Here is a 17,933-nt window from a genome sequence, read left to right as displayed (position 1 = left end):
GTCAATTCCCTGGGAACACTTACGACGGACGGCTTGCTTGGCTTCTTTAATAAGTGCATTAACGGTACGCTCCGCATATGCGATGTCACCTTTCCTCACCTTGAGATACATGTATGGCCTCCATCTCTTGACTTCGAGAACAACAAGCCTCTGCCGGTAGCTCGAGTTTGGGCATGCGACCTGCTTAGCGAAGACGTAGACGTGATATATGCCACTTTCGGAGTCCCTATCATAAACTATGTCAACCGGATACAGCGGATACTCGCAACGTCTTTTAGACCTGGGCCGGCATTCGTCGGCCATCGTGTAACGCTCCTAGCATACTGCGCGCCAGCGAGCAACTGAGCTTCTTTTTTCTCCCGGAGAGCAGACAACACGCCCTCTCTGCGAAGAGAGCCTTAGATAGTAGACTTGCAATGACGTCGGCAGACCCAACCGAAAGGAGACGCAATCCTCGCAATCCATACTGTCGAAGCCGCCGCCACCACCATTATCACCACATAATGACGCAGTTGCTTCCCTGAACACAGGACAGTTGCCAGAGTTGTGTGCTCATACTCGCACTCTCTCCGTACGTCGTTCACTCTCCAGAGCAGTTGAAATCTGAATACGGTTGTCTAACGGCGCTCTTCCGCTTTTACGGCGGCCAGCTCTTTTTTATCAGGCGACGAAGCCGGCGATGCGAGTGGGAGTGGCGCTTTGTTTTACTATCTCTGGCGTTGCCGCCTTCAAACCGCAAGAGCCCGACGGACTGCTGGCGTGCGATGTGCGTTGTAGCTTACGCCTAAATACACGTCCCCGGGATTGCTCTCTCTGGATAACAGAAACAGATCTCGAAGGCGATGCTTCTGCTGACTGAATGCGCCGGAACCGATTGGAGAACCGGTAACATGTCAGAGATTCCATGTTTCAGACACCACACATTGGATATGTTTGCAATTATAGTACGTAGTACTAGCTTTAGTAGTAAGTACTCAGTAGTACGCACTTAGCATTAAGTATACATAGGTCTATGTCAGGTCGCCGGCAACAAAACAAATGCGTGCTCGAGTCATTTGAACATCATTAAGAACAATGCAAGGAAACGGCACGTTCTGCACTTTAGTCGTGACGCGATATCAGCAGCGGCATATAGCTTTTTCTTTCCCGTGGCTATATGGTATCGAAGTCTGCTCGAGCAAAAATGTTTTGATATTTTTTATCCCTACGGGCTCCACTCTTGTTCTTTTATCATATCTGGATGGGTTGTTATCGCTTTACACTTGTGAAATACCGACTGGCTGCCGCAATTCAGACGTGGATCGTCGAGCGATCTCCTTTGTGTGTACTCTAATTTGTAGGCGAGCTGTATGAGTCAGTCCGTCAAACGTCGCCCAGTCTTATTCCCCTGATTTACTCTTCCTAGAACACAATGGTCGCTACCTGCTTTGGCATCGGAGCTTGAAAGCTGGCACACTGCAGCAATGTATACTCCATGCGGGAACGCAGAATGCCATCAGTCTCTATGGTGTTGCTGTCAGGTCAGCGAGTGAAAACTTTCCTAAAAAAAGGACGTACACGGTTCAGCACAGCCAGAATTTGAGCAACAAAGAAATAACACATAGAAGAAATTTGTCAAACGTTCTTTATTTATCGAGAATTTTGATCGTTGCGATTGGTCCCGAAAACAGCTGAGGAAGCCGTTTTTTTATAGGTGGCTTCAAACGGTTGAGCACACTGACGATTATATTTATTGTGGTGTGGAGTGCGCTCCTATAAGATAGGCTGAAAATGTGCTTTCCTGCACCCTTGCTACTTATGGGTATTACAATATGACATTCCAGCTGTGCGTATAGTAGTGCAGTATTGTTGTCTTTCTTGGTCTTTTCGTTCAGCGCTGCTCCAAAAGTTTCAATGAACCATCAGACTCACGTTCAACTCTTCTGCAACGCGTAGAAGGTTCGTTTTCCGCCATCCGGACCCTCCAGTGAAGTGTCAGACATCGACTAGCGCATTCGTTCCAGTGCCGAAGCCACCAGAAGTAAATGGTCGGAATATGTTCTTGCACAGGGCCTAGGAAGACTTGACTACGCTTCGCGCAGACGCTTACAGAAGTTAGGAACGAGACTATGGAGAGAATACTGCACGTAGTTGTCTCCTTCCACTCTAGTTCCGAGCCCTTGCCATAGCTCGAAACGCCCCCCCCCCCCCCCCCCCCAAACACCTGCTGATGACGAATTCTGTCAACTTATAAGCAGACCAGGACTTGCGATTACTTATCGCCAATTTGCAAGTTCCACAGCACTAGCAGAACAGAAGGTTCATGCGTGCTTTACGTCACAACATCCTCAACACTGCTGTGAGTTTAGCTTAGATGAATTGAAATGTGTTGGATCGCATACGGAAGACATTGCCAGCTCCTGACTAGAAGCTTACCATTATCACTGAAAAGGATGGTGTACAATCGGTGCATTTTACCAGTGCCGACATAAGGGGCAGAGACTTGGAGATTGACAAAGAAGCTTGAGAACAAGTTAAGGACCACGCAAAGAGCGATGGAACGAAGATTGCTAGGCATAACGTTAAGAGACAGAAAGAGAGCGGTTTGGATCAGAGAGCAAACGGCTATAGCCGATTTTATTGACATCAAGAGGGAAAAAATGGAGCTGGGCAGGTCACGTAATGCGCCGGTTAGGTAACCGTTGGACCATGAGGGTTACTGAATGGGTACCAAGAGAAGGAAAACGCAATTGAGGACGACAAAAGACTAGGTGAAGCGATGTAATTAGGAAATTCGTGGGCCCTAGTTGGAATCGGTTGTCGCAGGACAGGGTTAATTGGAGATTGCAGGTAGAGGCCTTTGTCTTGCATTGGACATAAGGCAGGCTGATGATGATGATGGTGATGATGATGAACTGAAATGTGCTCTTACGTTATGCCGTACAAGGACCACTACAGATCCAGACGGTGTTACGTATATGATATTGAAGAACATCGGTCCAGCAGGTAGAACGGCTCCTCTGGGAATATTTAATGACATGCATAAGAGAGGCTCTTCGAGATTCACGGGAATTAGCTCGTGTAATTACAGTACTGAAGCTAGGAAAGAGTCCACTTTGTCTTTCGAGCTGCTTTTGTGAACTAATGGAGAAGGTAGTAGACAGTCGGACTGCAGTGGTGATGTGAACACACAAATGTGCTTTCAAACTACATGACAGGTTTTCGGCAAAAGTGGGGTACAATGGATGCACTATTAGACATCGTTCCGTGCGTTGAACATCAACGCATGTGTGGAAATGTGACAATCGCAGTATTCTTAGATTCATGGGACATTCGACACTGTAAGTCACTTACGCGTTCTTGCAGATATGTTAGAGCTTTGCCTTAATGGTCGAACACGGCGGTGAACTTAAAATTTTTTAGGCTAAACAAAATATTTACGGAAACAGTTGAAAGGGAGAGTAATTATCACATCATCACGCAAGGCCTTTGGCAGGGCAGCGTTTTCAGTCTGCTTTTATTAAACTGTGTCATGGCAGCCTCATCACAAAAACTAACGCGAAGCCTGCAGTACTCTCTGTACGCAGATTACACCTCCATATGAGTCTCTGGATATCATATACAAGACATTAAAACAATGCTTCAAGAGGGTCTTGATATTATGGACACCTTTTTAAAAGGAATAGGCATCAGTCTCCACTACGCAGACAGCCATCTTCCTTTCACTAGACGACAGCTGAATAATTTCAAGCTTACGCTTCAAGGGCAAACTTTGATGTTGGTGAACGAGCATTAATTTCTCGGCGTTATTCTTGACTGCCAGTTGTTATGGGTGTCACATATACACGCAATTGAAAAGCCAGACCAAGTAATAAACGCACTTCGCGGACTCGCTGGGACAACAAGTGGAGAGGGGGGTTCAGTCTCTTCACTATTACAAGTTCATGACGCGCTTATGAAACAAAAAAATTGCTTATTCGGCACCTACTCTCCGTGGCTTATCGCAAACTTCTGAGGGATGTCCTCAACGTTTACTGGAAAGCGGGCTGAGAGTGTGTCTTGGGGTCTCGCAGGCTACCTCGAGTTCTCTATAGTAATTGCTGAAGCTCGTCATCCACCATGTTCAGTCATATACGAACGGCTGAAACATGCCGACAAATTTATCGCATCTTAAGTCGAGAAACATCCCTTAAACATCGCGCTTGGCGAACGAAGCGGAAGCAAAATTCACGGTCTTGTTCAAGAACATAAAGCATTATTACCAAACTTTAAATTATGTAAAGTGGATTTCACTTATCTCCATGGATGTTAACATCCATGGAGATAAGTCCATGGAGATAAGATAATTAACAAGTCCTAAAATTGAGTTATCCGTCGGGGGGATTTTATCTAAGAGAGACATGTTCATGTTAGCCGCAGAGCGATAGGCGTTATTCCGAATTCACTCATTATACCCGGAGTACATCCACGCGCATATCAGGGAATTTCTGCTTCAGCATTCATGATTCCTCATTTGGCGCTAGAAATTGTCCCGAGAGGCATTTTACATCGCGGCAGAACTGTTTGCAATCCTGTTCACTCTCATTGCATAAAGGACACAAAGGTGATATAGCCAGACGCAAGGAGGAAGGAAAGCGTAGGAAAGGCCCCGGCTAGCACGGACGTGTTGGAGAAAGTGTGGCGGAAGTCACGTGCTGTTTTTCGAAAGAGAGAGAGACACACACACACACACACACACAGAGGAAAGGGGAAAGGCAGGGAGTTTAACCAGAAGGGAAGATCTGGTTAGCTACCCTACGCTGGGGAGAGAGGAGAGGGGGAGGTAAAGTGATAGCAAAGTAGAGATAAAGAAAGAAATGAGCACAGACATACAGTCACAGTCGGTCACTGTCGCCGCATACTGTCACCGCACAGCGCAGTAGCACTTGCAGCACTATAAACATCTGTTCAGGCTACAGTCGCTTGTCCAATTCTGTTGCCCTTAAAAACTGCAACAGTGCCCTCGTGGCGCTCTGCTTCGATGGCTTGCGATGGCGGCATTTCAGAATAAGTTCCTCTGTGTATTTCGCAAAGGAGCAGTGGGTCCGGTAACCCAAACGGCAACGTTGCCACAGCAACCGCGCTCCTGAAGCTCTCGCTGCTGCTTTGGGCCTCTGAAAAGCGAGATAAGTTTTTTTTCCGGTCCGCGTCTTTCTCGCAGCGCATTCCATTCGCGAGACAAGCAGGCTTTGGAGCGTGGTGTGTGAGCTTGAAAAGCTGTGTTTAGGGCCTGCGAGTGTGAGTGTCAGCCAGCAACAGACACACTCAAGTAACCACGGCGGAGGTCTTGGTCGTTTTATCCAACGTGCCACGGAGAAGCACGGGAGCGCGTCTGCTTCACTAAAACTGTCACAGAAGTTTCGTAGGCTTTGTCGGCAGCACACACTTCCGGCGGCTTGTAGCAATGCAAGTTCGAAGCTCGCGGCTCGTGCTAAACGCCTAAGAAATGCCCTTGGCCGTGTTGAGACGCAACAGGCTTCTCTTCGTGAGTTGTCACTTCTGATATACGCATATACGCAGTCTGATATACGCATATTAGGTGTTTCTTTTTTTGCGACTGTGGCCGATAGCGTAACTGTAGTCCTTGAGTTGGAATACTCGAAGTGGCCGATATTGCTGGCACGAGAAATCGTAATGCATACCCACGGCTAATTAACCAAAATCTACCGATTAACTCTTAAGTATGTATGCGCCGTGAAACCTGCGGTACACATATTGGGCGAACTTACAGCGACTTACAGCAGGCCGACTCACCGTCTGTAAGTCGTAAATTGACACATGTGCCGTGACAGATTTAATTAAAAACTTAATTAGTAATATTTAAAGTAGTAATGCTTTAAATAGTCATATTTAAAGTAATAAATTACTTTATTATGCGTTTCCATTTCTGGGATAGGTAATGCAAGTACAAAGAAAAAATAGATATAATAAAAGCAGCATGTGAAACATAACAAATCAATGCATGATTAACATGGTTAATATAAAAGTAGCAGGTACTAAAATTGGACTTACCAAACAAGTTAGCTGTAGCCAAATAAACAATGAAACATAACAAAATAAAGCAAGATTCGACATTGTTAACATAAACATGGCCGGTAAAAAATGAGTTTTATTTATAAGACGCTTTTATAGAGTTCGCGATTCAGAATTGCAGCAAATTTGTCGGGAAGGTGATTCCACTCGTCAGATGTGCGTGGCAGAAATGAAAGTGAAAAGGATTTAGTTCTGAAAGAAGGTGTACCGACATCGTTAGCATGGTCCAATCTGTTGGGTGACCGAAACAGTTCTTTGTGTAATTCTTGGTGATGAAAGATTTTATGAAAAAGACAGAGATGAAGTTGGTTTGCAACGTGATGCGAGCGAAAGTAAGCTCAAACTTGATTTCATGGCGGTCACGCTTGCAGTCCTGTTATTATTAGACAGGATAAAACGGACTACGTTGTTCTGGACCATCTCAAGAGAATGCACAAGGTTTTCATGACCTGGATCCCAAGCAGACGCAGAGTATTTCAACTTTGGACGTATTAGTGTTCTATAAAGCATAAATTTTAAGGCAGATGGGGAAAGCGGAAAGTTACGATGAAGGAAGCCCAGAGTTTTGTTAGCGTTGCCTACGACATAAGCGCAGTTAGTAATCCGGGCAATGTTGCTGTTAATGTGTACACCAAAGTATTTGTCGCTAGACACGGGGACTAGGGGAACGTTGTTAAGTAAGTATGCTTGTGGGGCTTGAATACTTCGGAGTACACACATGAATTTACACTTCTTAATGTTCAGTTCCATACACCATGTCTTGCGCTAAATTGAAACAGCGTTAAGAGAATAATTACATCGTTCACAGTTGTCATTTCCCGAAAGATCACGCAGTTGTCAGCAAGCTAATGAATATGAGAGGAAACGCAGGATGGCAAATCGTTAACGTAAATAAAAAGAAGAGCGCCAAGTACCGAGCCTTGCGGTACACCAGAGTGAACGCCACTAAACTCCGAGTCAGTGTTGTTGACCGAAATGTACTGGGAGCGGTTAACACTCAAGCTACGTAAGTAACTCGCTATCTATGTTTAGAAGACGAAGCTTATGTAGTAGTACTTCATGGCACACCTTATAAAATGCTTTTCAAAAATATGCAAATATTTTACCTGCGAAAGGGGATCGATCAAGAATGATACTCAGTCTATGCGTGAATAATACTAGTTGCGTTTCACAAAGGTATGTCTTCCCTAGGCCGTGTTTCGCGCGAGTGAAAAAGAAAAAAAAAACTGTTTGATTAATGAAAGTTAGTGACACCAGAAAACAATATGTGTTGTAAAATTTTACAGGGAATGCTAGTAAGTTAAATTGGCCGGTAGTTATAAGTGGGGAATGCTTATTATCTGATTTACTTAGCGGAATCACCTTGCCGACTTTAGAAAAGCACAACTGACGGCAGACGAGCACCATTACCCCAGCAGACGTTAGAGGATGTTAGACAAGCACCACCACCACAATCGACGTACGTCACGCACGGACGCGCCATGGGCAGAAGTACAACAGGCATTCTTATTCTTCAAGGCCCTCCACCAAGCGCAAGTGCCTTACTGAACTAAGTGAATTTTCCAAAGTAAGTGATGTGAGAAAATTCGTAAAGTACGACTTGCGCACAAGCTGCCGACGTGATAGCTTCGAGTTGTAATTAGGATATACGAGAAAACGTATTTCTGTTGCGCGGAAACTGAAAGACAAGGTCCTTCTCCAGCTGCCGTTTGAGGTCTGTCTGAGTGGTCGCGGCCGCCAGGTGGTGGCGCTATTTTTGGGTGAGGACAGAATGAGCCCACGAAAAATCATGACCATCATGAACAACAACAACAACAACAACAACAACAACAACAACAACAACAACAACAACAACAACAACAACAACAACAACAACAACAACAACAACAACAACAACAACAACAACAACAACAACAACAACAACCGGTATTAGGTTGGCCTGTGTGTAATACAGGTGCAGCTGCCTGCGGGTCAGCCCCTGCGTGCGTGTTTTCCTGGTTTCCATTGTATTTGGTTCCGCTGTTTGGCACAAGCGGGTGCACCCGTCGGAAAGAGTCTCAAGGCGCTCGCCGCCAGACGGCTTGATTTTATTCATATTGATGCGAAAAAAAAAACAGATATAGCCTATTCTATACATATAGTACGACGTTGTTTACATTCTCCTGCATATGCATCTTGATTGTGTCGGCGTGTCCGGCTTTTCCCTATGTACGGCTGAAACAAAGTGTCCTATGCGGCCTGGCTTCGCCCATAACTGCAGTTCCAGCGGTCAGATGCATAATGACGCTAGTGTCTACAATTTTATTCGCGTCGCGACGGCGGCGCGGACCTTTAAATGTCGGAACACATCGAAACAAGAAAAAAAATCGCCTTGCAGATAAACGCCAGAAGTGTGTGAACGCCATGCCGAGGACGAATGTCGGTGTTCTGTAACGTTACTCTTGAAAACAAAGAAAGAAAATTCAGTACCATTCCACTCTGTGAAAGTGGATGACCAACGAAGCTGTGTATGTGGGCTCTTTAATGGCGAACTGTCCATTGCCGCGCGTCAAACACTGCATGCACGTAAATGGAAGGCGAGGCACGGTTATAATCGCTTCTCCAAGATGATGACCCTCGGAAGATGATGAGGCACCGGGGGGTACACACATCCACGTGTTGTTGCAAAGCGCGGCACGCCACCTTTTACTAACGAATTCCGGCACGTAGAACAGACACGCACCTCACCGCACTCCGAGGCCACACACACAGCTTAACCGTAGCCAAGGCGATCCTGTGTTGATTGACGTTCCGCAGTGCAGTAATGGTTGTGAGGTCACTCGACAAACCACAAGCGGTCACACACAACACAGGCCACATCAAATTGTTTCCCCACGAGCTCCCTCTGAAACCTGGCCGTTGCTCCGGTGAAACGTTCCAAGTTTGTGGGACCGGGGCCACATGGCCGGTTCGCATTTATTTCCGCCTCGCGTTCCTAGCGGGCAGCACGCTTACGGGACCGCCGCCACGGGATAGCGGAAGGAAAGGAAAGGAGGCACGAAAGCGCTTGGAAGGCCGACAAAGAGAGGGCGGTTTGAAAGTAGACATGGCCGAAGCTGGTCAAAGTGTAGTATCCGTTCTTACCAGCTTAATATCTGATAGGAGTTGTGTTTGGACCTAATATATTAAACTTATTTTTCCAAGCTGGCGGAGCGCTTGAAGCCTGCTTCACCTCCATCGCGAGTCGGCCCGGCCCGGTATCTTCGGTATCAGCCCACGAATTTTATTCTACGAACATCGATCCGCTGGAAACTAGCCATACGCAGCTTCGATGTAAAAAGATTCCTCGCGGGAAATATGAGCGCTGGTTCCTGGCGCGATTCCACATATTTAATTTTTCCCGGTACTATCGAGCACATTTTGAAGCCAAGAAATTAGATGCATTATCGAAGTTCGCCAAGAAACGGAGCCGGCAGGCACTTCGGCGGAAGGTCCCACTGATGCACTTCAGGTTCAAACCAGTTGCGCTTCGAGTAATATTGTTGTGCTTGTTTTCGAAATGTGCGCTATCGATTGCGTGTTTAACAAGTTCGTGACCGTGGCTTTGCATTCCGTACGAGGTATGAAAGCTTGTATTTGTTGGCGACGGCGTCACACAGGAGCCATATGTGCATCGTTTTACAGGAGGAGAACTGGAAGGCGGACGGACGAGTTATGTAGACTGCTCTCCTTGAAGTGTATAGTATACCTAATTTGCTTCATGAAGGACTACAACAAAGTGCACGAAATGTTATTTTGAGCGGCTGCATACTACCGTCGAAAGCGCTGAGGCCATCCTTGGAGAAGCGGAACGCTTGAACATTAAGCACGAGTGTACATGAAATCAAGCCAAAGTAAAGCGGTGACATATAAGATCTAACGTGCACCGCGAACAGCGGTGTGACGCAGCATAAAACACATTCACCATACACCATACACCATACACCCTGCAAAAATGCGTGCACGTTATTTGTATCTGCAAAGGAAACTTTGGTCGAGCAGACCTGCGAACACAACTCTCAAGCGACACTAGAAAGTGCATGGGCAATATGACAAAGAAAAAAATGCCTGCGGCTTCAGATGGGATTAGCCGGGTGCGCGTTTTATCGCGCTTTGCTGGACCAAATAAATGTTTACTCACTCACTCACTCACTCACTCACTCACTCACTCACTCACTCACTCACTCACTCACTCACTCACTCACTCACTCACTCACTCACTCACTCACTCACTCACTCACTCACTCACTCACTCACTCACTCACTCACTCACTCACTCACTCACTCACTCACTCACTCACTCACTCACTCAAATGTTCGTGAGCCTCGAATCCCGAATAGCCTCTTCACTGAGATATGAGACCGTTCAAAACCGCTCTTTGATATATTCACCGTTGTTAGGCATCTAAGGAATTAGTTTTTTCCCCTTATACCATCAATCGCGACACTGTGGTGTCGTGTCTGTCCCATGCACATTCTCTTTTTTAAACCTAGTCCTGCTAGCTTGGTTTCCATTCACGGCAAGTTGTCTTTTCTACCACTTTCATTTTCGTTTCCATTATGTCTTTGTACACTTAAAAATATTGCGAAGACCAAATACGCACGCACACTTGAGTCGCTCTATACGCTTTTCTTGGATTTAAAAAGAAAGTGTGCGCAAGAGATTGACGTCATGGGCGATGCCCACTGCTTCTTCTCTCTCAAACAAAGAGAACACATCATAGAAAGGCCGGCTCAAAAAAAGAACAAAAAACAAACAAACAAACAAACAAACAAACAATCAAAAACAAACAGACAGAAAGACAGACAGATGATACAGAATACAAAATGACATGTCAGTAAAAGTCGACACGCACTGACGCATAGTTCAGACAAAGTTCAAAGGAGCACATTGTACGTCTCCAGACAAAAATTGTCAGCAAGTAACGTCAATTGAAATTATGAAGTACTCACTTGCAGTTCCCTTGTATTTCAAGGAAGCGCACTCTAGAACACAATATATATATATATATACACGAGGTTACACCTCAGGTTGCAGCAATAACAAAATCCAGCGGCGGCACTTCGCAGAAACATTAAACATTAAACACCGCTACATTTCAGCGAAGCATAATTCTTCACTGTCTGCTAGGTTCACTTGTAGATGGCTGACGTAAAGACACTGCATGACGCATTCTATTCTATATTTTGTCTACGAGCAGCAATACCGGCGGCGACCACATATACACGATTACTAGTGCATGCGAGCGTATAGAAAAAGATCATTGAGAACACGAATAGAATATGATAGTGAAGCCTAGGTAATGTCAATGGGGGAAGTGAACAGGTGCGCGGGGGAACAAAGTTAGCAGCCAAACGTTGCACGGGAAGCCCCGGGGGAGGTTAGATTTTTTCTTCGCTGATAATGAAGTGTTTGTTACTAGTTAGTGGTCACCAGAGGAAAGGCGCAGTCGATCCGCATCGTCGCCATCAACGGCCAGGGTGACGTCACTTAGCGTTATAACGTGTTGCGTCCCCAATCGCCGAGTGAAATGAGGTTACTGCAGTACTGTACTTAAGAGCGGGAATCAACTATAAGAAAAAAAATAAGGACAACGATGATAATCTGGGATATAGGCTGACGCCTTCGAGTAGTACAAGCAGCTGTGCGGTGACTACACGATTACTGTACGCGTGTATTTCGCCATTTCTTTTCGGACAGCGAGGCTGCGCTGCAATATTACGGCGCGGTGCTCCCCCGCCTCTCCCCCCCCGCCCCCTACAAGTGCTTTCAGAGTGCATTACATGCCGTTAAAGAATTACACAAAGTTGGATTTACCATCATGTTCCAATGGGAGAGGAGGAGGAGGAGGGGGAGGAGGAGGAGAAATATAACAAAATACAGGGAAGTTAGCCAGTTCATAGCTCGGCTGGCTACCCTGTGCTGGGGAAAGGGGGTTAGTGGAATAAAAAAGGTAATAAAAATATAAGAAAATTTGGGTGCCTTCACACGTCCGCGTAGCAGGCAATGAGGTCACTGACAGTTTGGTGCGCAAAGCGCTGCAATCCAAGCCAATGACGAAGGCTCCCCAGGAACCAAAAAAGCGATTTCAGGAAGGTAATCTTAAGTCACTTCCGTTCATTGTGCTCTCCACCGCATCAACTTTGTGTGTTTAGAGGACTTAACAGAACCGGTGCCGCTCTCGTTCATCGCATCCGCTCAGGGCTAGCGCTAACTCCAGCTTGGCGGGCACACCACCGTTGTGTGTCCACTGTAACGCTCCTTCATGTGACATTGAACGTTATGTACTAAAGCATCCCGAATTTGAAGCAGAACATAAAGAAATCGATATATGGACCTAAGCGAAAGACGGCACCACACTCAAATGCAAGCGATATTGTGTTGCCGCGAGTACACTGAATATTTAGGAGGGAGGTCACTTCCTAACGTTCCTCCGTGGTACAGGTTCGGGAAGTGAATGGCGAGCCGTGCGGGTCGTCGAGGTTTGGAAAACGCGCGACATATTGGGCTCCATGTCAACTTGTTTTTGATACACGGTGCTGCGAGTTGTTTCAGGCCGTGTCGAGGTTGATAGGTGACGTTCAGGCGAAGCGATCAGCCGCAACTTTTGCAAGGCTAAGTCCGCCTGCAGCAAGCAGCAACCCCCCCCCCCCTCCTCCTTCTCCTATAGATAACTTGATAACAGTGATGATCTTGCGAAATATGGTCACCGGCAAAAGGCAAAAAAGTGTCTATGCGTGGCAGAATTCAGGAAATTTTGCACGAATGGAAATTTGCATCTGCCGTTGCTGTTTGCGCGCGTTGGTATTCTTCGACAGAGCGTACACCCTATGTTATAGCTGGAACAGATGGGAAAGTTCTAGGAAGAGGTTCTGAGTCTCTTTATTTTCTTTGGCAACATTTTCGTTCTGACGTCTTTTTTCCCCCCAAGACTTTCGTCGCAGTTCCCTGAACTGTGAACTTTTCGCCCTACACGCTCAGCGCAGCCGTTTTAGGTGTCCTTACTTAAAGTACGCGATTTTACAGCCACGTGTTCAAATACCTATGCTTTGTTTACACCTTCATTTTAGCAGGGTTATCGAAACGGGTGGTAGGAAAAAAATGGAAGCGCCGGTAAGTTGCCAACAGCCAATCGCCGCGTCATGACCTACGCATCTATACTTATTTAAACGAGGTATAGAGCTGTAAGCAGCTGGACACACTATGGCGACTTCCTCGTCTTCGTCTTGTCCTGCGTTACTGCACGTCTAATGAATTATTGCCAATTAACTTTGTCGTTAGTTCAACTGGACATGGCCAAGCTAGCTTCCACCGCAAATGAAGCCAGCGGCCCCAACGCATTTGCTTGCCCCTCTCATTGAGTCATCAAAGTAAAAATCTTCGTGGTATTGTGCTTTTCTGGAGCGTCGATATGGCAATTAGAGTTGAACACGCATTACAGCGAAATCGCAGGGAAAATGAACAATTCGTGATAACCGGTATTTCGATTCAAACGGGAATGCTTTGAATGCTGCTACAGCATCCTTAAAAATACCGGAAGAACATTGAGGTCTTCGAGGGATCGAATTGAAGTGAAGGTCATTTTTGGGCAGCATCTAAACATCCTAAACATCCTAAACAAAGGTAAAAAAAAATAAACACATCAGCAGCGTTTGCTTAAGAGGAAGCTTTAGCTCTGGTGCTCCTATCTAAATACATGTAAAAGGAGAATTCGTTTTTCTCGGCAACCACTGCACCAAATTTGACGGCGTTTGCTGCATTTAAAAGAAAAGCTTAAAATCTAGTGACTGTTGGTTTCGAATTTTCGATTTAGGTTGTCGAATTTTTATAAAAATTTGGCAAGAATAGCAAATTTTCAGAAAACGAAACTATCAAGTTTACAACTCCGTAACTCAGCAAGAAAAAATGATATCGCAATTCTGTGAATTGTACCTGATAGTACATCTAAAGCGGACAAAATTGATATGTTACACATGAACCTCAAAAAATGGAGTAATGTGTAATTACAACTTTTGCAGAACCTTCGTAAACAACGTAACAAATTCACGTAAGATGTAAACTGACATATCAAATTTGTCCGCTTTGAATGGTCTAATGGATGCCGTTTACAGAATCGCAATATCTGTTCTTGATGAAGAGCTATTAGCTTGTAAACTTCGTGCTTCTATTTTTTTCAAACGTCTGAATTTTTGAAAATCATTTTAACAAAATTCAAGCCCTAAATCAAAATTCCGCTTCCAACAGTCACTAGAATTTAACTTTCTCTCTCAAATGCAACAAATTTCATTAAAATCGGTCCATGGGTTATCTCAGAAAAACGTTTTTGCGTTTTTACATGTATTTGAATAGGCCGCGTCGGAGTTGGGCCCGAGCTAAAGCTTCCTCTTAAGACTCCTTCATGGAGCCGGCAAAGTCATCCACTTCCTTCGCGCGCCCCACCAGTAACTGTTCACCGTCACTGCATTTCACTTTTTCTTTTTTCTTTCGATTAAGCAAATAACACGTGTTTCTTGTCGATCCATGCACTCACTTTCACCCCAGCGCACGAGGTCAACGATCTCCTTGTCCGTGGTTGCAGCAACAGCAGGAACAATGACGACACTGTGACGTCGACGTCTTCGTCGGGCTCTTCAACGATGGCTTGTTGCCCCGGCTTCTCTAGATGTCCCTGCGTCTCCCCGAGTTGTACGCTGTGTCTATACAATGCGCGCACGACAAAAAACCAGCACTGCACAAGGCAGTTTGTCATCTCTCGGCTGCTTTTTTTGTGCGCCTCGTGTGGGTCTTTAAACCACGAATAATAAGTTGTAAACTACACGTGCTTCGGTCACGGACATGAGAAGCTTCGATTAGAATAACAATTTGAATAACGGCATGAAAACAAAAGAAGAGAAAAAAAGAGCTAAAAATGAGAGCTTTGTTTGCAGCGCGCTGCTCAACCTTAATTTCGTCAGCTACGCCCAATACACTTACACTGCGCGGCGCCAGGGCGGTAATACTGTATTTCCACATCGCGGCCGCCATGATTATTTACAGCTTGGCACGGTGAAAAGCTGTGCGTCATCTATGCACTGTTCGATATCTTATAACTACTCTGTGCTCTTGAATTTTGAGGGCATTATGTGTACCTAGGTGTAGGTCAGAATCATTGTGTTAAAAACAATTTTTTTTATCCCGTCTAGATGTGTTACTACAAAATTTATGATTGAGTTAGTACTTGTATACCAGTTGTGTGGTCCCGTGAATAGCAATCATGCAGCAGTCATGCTAGAGGCTCAGGTAGAATGTTAAATTATGTTGTATATATATTTTCTAATTGAATAAAACGTTCATTGAGGCGTATCGACCCGCCTAACAGAAACGGCACTGTGGAAGCTTTGAAGAGGACAACAAGCTGGCGACTATGACGTCATGTGAATAGTTCCTATTAGAAACCAGTCAGTATCATATACGTCATGGGAGCTAGTACCGTATTTCCATACTGGCGGTGCGAATGCAACGTTCTACATTTGCAATATTTTCTTCCATATATAAGAGAGGCACTGTTCTCATGTGAAGCCACGCTTTTGACATTTCGAAGCTCTGAGCTACAAATAAATTGAGCTAACATTTGCCTGTCCGTTTATTATTGCAACAGAGGCCAAAGTTATAGCTGTAGTGTCGCGAACGAGGCGCTTCCGTTTTCTTTCTTTTTTTCGTCTCGCTCGCTTGTTTTTCTGCACTGCTCTGCACATCTCTCCATGAAAAAAGGATGCGTACGCTGAATATTCTTCTGCCAATCAATGGTCTAAGTGCGAGCAGCTGCGATGCGTCGAAAGGTTAATCGAGTCCTCTCTCTCGATACATGCGTCGGCATTCAGTACATCGGCCGGGGAATGTTATTCTTGGAAATATTTGAAAAAGAAAAGTAAAAAAAAAGCCCTTACAGTGACGCAGAAAAATACCCTAAGTATTCTTTGCATGTTTCTTCTTTTGCACGCCAAAATATATCCTAAAGGTTCTGGCGATGGCGTCACTCTTCCGGGTAGGAAACCCGCGCGCGAAAGCTTATTTATTTGGGAATAGTCGAGATTGTTGGCACTCGACAGGGCATCCGCTTCTGACTACGCTTGTGGGATCGCCGCGTCTCCGACCGGAATGAATCTTGCAGTGCTTTTCGTTGTTGCCATGACTTTGTTTTTGGCCGACACCACCGTAAAGCGGGCCGTTGCGGAAGACGATGACGTAAGTTGGAATTTTGCAATAGGAAGTGAGAGACAGAGCGAGAGAGAGAAAGTTGGGGAGAATTAATTATGCGCATATAACGTGCGCATGCAGACACCTTGGAGTGCCGTACGGAAGGCAATATCTATTCATGAACGGCACGATTATACTTTTATCACGGAAAATTATACAATTAGTGCATCATATCACTAAAAGACTACTCAAGAAAATGAAGGCCAGACTTTCCTTTTATCCAAATTTGGGTCGAGGCGTGATCACCGGTAAGTCAGTGTGACGTCACACATACGTCAGGTGATTTATGGTATTTGGGCCCTTTTCGTACGAGGCAAGTTAATTGGCACTTGCTAGGTGGAGCTTTTGTTTCCTGTATAATACAGCACAACTCTTATTTATGAATAAACAGTTAACCAGACTGGACTACACGCAGCCAATACCCCTGACGTCACAGCCAGGCGATTAGTGAACGTCAGAGTGGCGTATGCCACCGACAGTATTCATTTTTGCGTTTTTTATGGCTACCAAGACGTCCTCCCTATGTAGGAGTGGCCGTTCAGGCACGACAGTAATGTCATATACTAATAAAGATAAGTTAACATTACTCTTTAGTATCCTTTCTAGCAGCTTGCAGTGTAGTAACTTTAGAAATTTTTTTCACTTCTCGGCCATCGCCTAAGTTACCACCTAAGGGGGATTGCTAGCACGGCCTGTTTCAAAAAATCAGTCCTGCGCGCAGTGGCACTTGACCGTATTTTTGGCAGACTTGGCAGACTTTGGTATCTTTGCAGCGAAGCTCCATTTGAGCAATGGCAGCGCGGTGAACAGTATGTGACGTACTTGTTCACGTGCCGGCGGAGGCGGGCGCTCCCGCCGATAAGATAGCGGTGGTTGCTGCGTCTGCGGATTCTCGAAGTCGGAACACGCGAAATAAAACCCTTCGCGACAGAAGAACGGCGCCGATATAGTCGGAGCGCTTTGCTCCGAAGAATCGTAGCACGGGACACAGCTCGTTTGCGTTGCCGCGGTGAGCCGCCGTGGTCTCCTTGAAGTCAAATTTTACTTCGAGTGCGAAAATATCAGCAGACGTCGACGAACCTTTTACCCCCGTATTCAGAAATGCATCTTAACTTGAAGCCTATCATTGACTTGATATAAATGACGCCTGGTGTGGACGTACCCAAGACACTCATTGCGTTTCTTTCAGCGCGTTCATGACAGGCGTCATATAAATCTAGTCAAGCGTGGGCTTCAATTTAAGATGCATTTATGAATACGAGGGTTATTCCCGACTCCGCACTCATTTACTGCGACGGCAGGGCACCTATTCTGTAAGTGTCCCCCTAGTGGACATGTCCATTTGGCCTGCTGCTGAAGTGCTGATTGGCTAAGGGGGGGGGGGGGGGGGGGGCTGTCTTTTTCTGACGCGTATCCCAGCTCAGCCAATCAAAAATCCTGCAGCAGACGAAACTGACACGCCCGCCAGGTGGACACTTACAGAATAGGCCCCCAGAATGCTCTTATACAGCATGCACCGACATTTGATTTATTTTATTTACACGTACTGGCGTCTCATTGCGAGACATTGCAGGAGTGGGTGCAATATACATACGTAATGGACGCCGACATAAAAACTAACATAATT

General features: G+C 45.6%; 1 pseudogene; it reads left to right on the top strand.

Moving 5' to 3' along the window:
* Positions 1 to 9,136: 9,136 nt before the first annotated feature.
* LOC126527786 (U2 spliceosomal RNA) lies at positions 9,137 to 9,313 on the top strand (annotated as a pseudogene).
* The last annotated feature ends 8,620 nt before the right edge of the window (positions 9,314 to 17,933 follow it).

This window comes from Dermacentor andersoni, chromosome 9 (genome assembly GCF_023375885.2).
Source record: "Dermacentor andersoni chromosome 9, qqDerAnde1_hic_scaffold, whole genome shotgun sequence".
Lineage (NCBI taxonomy): Eukaryota > Metazoa > Arthropoda > Arachnida > Ixodida > Ixodidae > Dermacentor > Dermacentor andersoni.
This window is presented reverse-complemented; position numbering and strand designations above follow the sequence as displayed.